General features: G+C 39.4%; 1 long non-coding RNA gene across 1 annotated transcript; it reads right to left on the bottom strand.

The window, feature by feature from the left end:
- Positions 1 to 2,335: 2,335 nt before the first annotated feature.
- Positions 2,336 to 3,409, bottom strand: LOC138914812 (uncharacterized). The gene is made up of 2 exons (XR_011420624.1): positions 3,274 to 3,409; positions 2,336 to 3,184 (listed from the first exon to the last, which is right to left on the bottom strand). It is a non-coding gene; the product is annotated as an uncharacterized lncRNA (long non-coding RNA).
- Between the last annotated feature and the right edge of the window lie 1,552 nt (positions 3,410 to 4,961).

Raw genomic sequence — 4,961 nt, 5'->3', positions numbered from 1 at the left:
TCATAATTTCTAGTTCGACCGGCGTTTCGGTGATTACGATGTGATTTAGAAATCGAAAATCAAGTGGATGGATGGGATGGTATGGGATCCCAGTGATCAGGTGAGTCACCACGGAACAGGTTCGAGCGTCGATCTTCGAGCGGAGGCAAATGTCAGCGGATCGGTAGCGAGCGTGACGATAATTCAGATCGGCTCTATATTTATGGGTACGTATGGGAAATCTGCAACTGTCCCCGTCCGTCTTGGCATTTCATATGCAAAGCAGTGGAAAAGAGCCAACGAAGATGTCAATAAATCTGCCGCTTTGGCCTTGTTTTGCATTTCCGCTAACAGAGACAAAAACGCAGGCTTCCCGAGCTTCGGACTCCAGCTCTCCAATCCCAATACCAAACCCAATCCCAACACACGCAAGCCAGAAGAACAGGTAAACAGGTCGGGAGCGAGACGAGAGAATCCCGCAGATCCAGATACAGTAGCCCCACGTCAAAACGAGGTGATTTAGAATTGTCGAATTTTATTTAAATTGGATGCAAACATGCGAAATTTATTGTAGAAAATCAATAAATAAGAAAATCACAAACCCAAAGCGAAACTTGATCTGGAACAGCAGAATGGGCAGGAGGCAAACCAGGAATCGAGAAGATCAGCTCGAGATCAGACAAGGAACATGGTGGAGAGAGAGCAGGGAGTTAAGATCCCTGCCCAGGCACGAACTTTGTATTGATAATTTCTGCCGGAGATCAGACTCCTGCACTTCATTATTTTATTCGTGGCTGTGGCTTTTTATTTTATATCGATTTTATTTGCGGTTCATTAAAATTTCGTTTTCGGCTAATAAATATTGAGATTCGTTGGGTATTTAAAGCGTTTTCTTTTAAATACCCTTTTCTCAGATTATTTTAACTCTGAAAACATGGATTTATAAAAATTGTTTTTTAATGAATAATAAATAAATTTTAATTTTGGAAAATACATTACTTTTTTATATATTTGAAGTAAAATGTTGAATATTATTAAAGGGCATCCTTAATTCAATATTAATCCCATACATTAACCTTAATTCGCTGTGTTTTTATTTCCAAAGAGATGAGGAGGCAGAAAAGGACACTCGACATACTCAAAATCGATGGCTGCGATAGGAGGAACCAGTCCGAAGTTTCTCCTTGGACATTTCCAGCTCCATTCCGTTTCATTCGTGCCTTGTATCTGATTGTCGTCGAGTTTTTCGGGGTACGTGTTTAATTAACTCGAATTAGAATTTCAGAATGTCCTCGGAGTATTGACGCAGAAAATGTAAATTAGCATGCATCAATGTATGTGCCAACATTTATGTTTTTTAATGAGCATAAACAATGCTAATTAAGCAAGTTTTTAACGAAAAACATTTATATTCTTAAAAAAGTAAATTCATATTTTATTGCTCAACGATGAACAACTTTTTAAAGAATTGTAGGAATCTTCATTTGATTTTCTAAGCTCACTGCACATTATCTACAATGCAACCAGCGAATATTTCTCATTTGTATGTGGCGCCCTAATCGGTGATTGACTGCGGAATTTCACCAAGGCTGCGATATGGCCAACACCACACACTCCGGCTCCACTTGAACCACAATGGCCAAGACTTGGGATGATACGCAGATATTTGCGGGAATAACTCATGCAGATTACTCGTCGGCCCATGAAAGGCGGGCAAATTAAGTGGGGAAAATATAATTGATAAACACGGGCGAGTTCTAATTCTGGCGCTCTTTATCGGGGTCCATTAATTAGGCACTTGATTTATGAATGCACAGATGGCGATAGTATTCAGCTAGGACTTGGCTAGGCCAGCCTCTTAAATATGAGCCGCATTTTATGGCCACGAAGAATATACACTGAGGGTAAAACAATACTAGACTAACTAAACAACATTTTAAGAAATTAAATAATAGTAATAATATTTTTTATATTTGTAAAATAAATAAATAAAAAGTTAAGAAAGGGTACTTTTAAATGTTCGCTCAAAACCAAAATAGTTTTAAGCCAATCCTGCACACAAAAAAACCAATGGGTAAAATGTACCCATTCTGTTAGTAACGTAACCATAAAAAATAGTTTACTACTGTTGAAAATAGTAACGAATATTTTATTTTTCTATTTAATAGTATAAAATAGTTAAATTACTATAGAATAGTAATCTGTGTGCATTTTGTTGTTTTGATAGTTACTATTTGATGGATGAAATTTACAATTCGATGGTTGGGATCCATTCTACTATTATATGTATTAGTTAATTTTTTGTGTGTTTTTTTAGTATACTAAAATGCATTCCGGACCTTAAAGGATTTTTTCCTTCAGTGCAATTGGCGTGGGCTGCTTTTCCTCTGAAGATGTGGGCTTGAAATAGCACCTGCTTGGCGCGGTTGGTTCAACTTTGGCACTCTGGACTGCGGACATTAATCAGCTGTTGCTAAACGGCTTAAACGCCGGTAGCCATGTACATATATATGGCCCATCTTCACCCTCAGTCGCGTCCAAAGGAATTGCGAACAAGCGCGAGAACGGCCAAAATGCCAAATGCTCGAATCGATAAGGATCGCGCCTGCAGCTTCTAAGCTGGCGAGCGGAAATTGCAACCAGGAACTGAAACAGGACAACGCATCGCCTCGCAGGACATGCGGAGAAGTGGTTGTGCTGCAGGCTCAAATTAATTAAGCCCATGTTTGCGCATTTCTCGTCGGTTTCTGGCGTTATCCCTCGGAATTAATTGGCGAGGAGGGTCCTGGTTCAGGACAATGACAACTCGATAAGCCCACATCAACGCACATTGCGCTGCCCCTGGATACAAGAGGGTATCCTGAGATCCCGAGATCCTGCGATCCCCCGATCTCAAGCACCTGTTCCGCATTGCTCGTGGGTGAGATCGAAGTTGTAAGCATATCGTTGACCCCTTCCAAGGGTCGTATTTCATACGTTTATATATCCCGGGGGTTGAGCTGCGCATTTGTGTCATTCGTTTCTTTTTTTTTTGGATCGCATGGCCTGCTGTTTCGGCTTAAAGCATACTTTATGGAAAAACGCGGCTATCAGAGTTTTATGGTTTGTTTGTCATTTTAACACCTTTTAAGGTGCGCACATTAATTAGAAGCGCAACGAACCTGCGCGACATTTTCGAGCACGACATGGATACGTATACCTCCTGCTGCGTCGGGAGTTTGAAAGGAGAATGGAAACGGAAAATGTTGCACATGCCCCCAAATAGAATGATAAGCCTAATGTCATTATACAAACCCATTGTGCTCTATTTTCCTGAAAGGTGTTTCTCAAAAGGGGTTGCAGGGAGTTGAAGAACTAATTGCTTTCTTTGGCTTCATGTTTACTGTATTAAATATAGAACATGTCAATAACGTTAATGCGTTTGTGTTTTATTAAGCTATTATATACAAAATAGGATACGTTTTTAATTGTTAAGACAATAAAAGCTAATCTCACTATGTTTGCAACCAAAATAAGATATTTAATTTTTTATAAAGGATAATAATAATTTCTTAAATTTTAAGCCGCTAAAAGCCCTTGGTATAAATGGTAGAAAACATACCAAATTTGTTAAATACATCCTTTAAATTTTTGCAGACTAAACTTAGTGTTTATCCAATATTGTACCTGTAATTTAATCCATTTAAATTATTATATAGCATTGGTAATTTTTTTGCAGTCCCAAAACTTTTTCCCACCACTTCTGCTACAATTTCCTTTTAGCGCGACAAAAATAGATAAAGTTCTATTTAAAGATTCCGAAGTGGAACCACTGCTAGCTTATCGTCATGCCAATCTTCCACAATTATTCCATTTTGCCAGCCCGTCTGAGTGATACATCGAACCAGAAATGGAATCAGACCTACGTATCCAAGCTCTATGCCAAAGTTTGGGCTATGGACAGTCAAAAGAGCTGATTAACGTGCAAGTCGTGATCGGGCAAAGGCGTTGCCATAATTTGTCAACACCCCAATATTTTACGAGCACTCATTGCGATATAATTGGGCCTCAAGTGGCGTATGAGTGGGGCTTTTTGTTTGTCTTATTGTATTTTGTTTTTATTTTTTTGGCTGGCTGTTACTTTGCGATTCGAGTTATTGCGCATCATAATGGCCGCCTTATGTCGTCTGGTTGCGATTTACGGCCCCGGTTCGCACTTTACACCCCCGATAAACCCTCGCTCCCTTTCCACCCACGTATCCGCCTTATGTTTTATGTATCAGAGCGAGCAGCTGAGTTATATAGCGATATATGTAGTGCAGAGGGTACCTGTTTGGCTCTGGCGTGCGATATATTGTAACAGACCATTGTGTCAAATATAAATCAGATCATTTTTTCCGCCTTCGGAGCAGCGAACCAAAAAGCGAACGGGGAAAAAACAAGGCAAGGTATTTTGTTTTTATGGGCCAGAGACAGACGGAGACAGAAGTTGGCATAAATTGAATGAGAGGCAGCAGGCAGGGTCGGCTTTTTAAAATTTTGACAAACTTTTGGTGCCCCGTAATCGTATATCTAGATCGTGTTGGCAGTGTCTTCTCTTGAAAGTGTTTTGATTTTGGGAATTAAAATTCAATGCACATTAATATGACAGAAACGAATCGAATCGAAACGAATCGGAGCGAAGTACATTAAAAAGTCATGCCGTATCTGACAAAATGGTCAGCGATGAAATCAAATCGGCCATACAAAAAACCGGCGACAGCCATCAAAATGTAGATCGTTCGTCATTGAGGGTACAAAACCCCATAATTTCGATGGCAATAAATAAATTTAACACGCGGCAGCCACTGTATGCATAATGTCGCACAAAACTGAAGGAGTTCGACCCGGATTTGAATTGTTTCCCAAAATATTATGCGCATATATCCTGATGGTTCAGACTGTGGAAATTACAATGCTTACATATGTATTGCATTTATATTTATTTTCATGTAATATTAAAA

The sequence above is a fragment of the Drosophila takahashii genome, chromosome 2L, assembly GCF_030179915.1.
Source record: "Drosophila takahashii strain IR98-3 E-12201 chromosome 2L, DtakHiC1v2, whole genome shotgun sequence".
NCBI lineage: Eukaryota > Metazoa > Arthropoda > Insecta > Diptera > Drosophilidae > Drosophila > Drosophila takahashii.
Note: the sequence above shows the minus strand (reverse complement) of the source record. Positions and strands in the feature narration are given on the sequence as shown.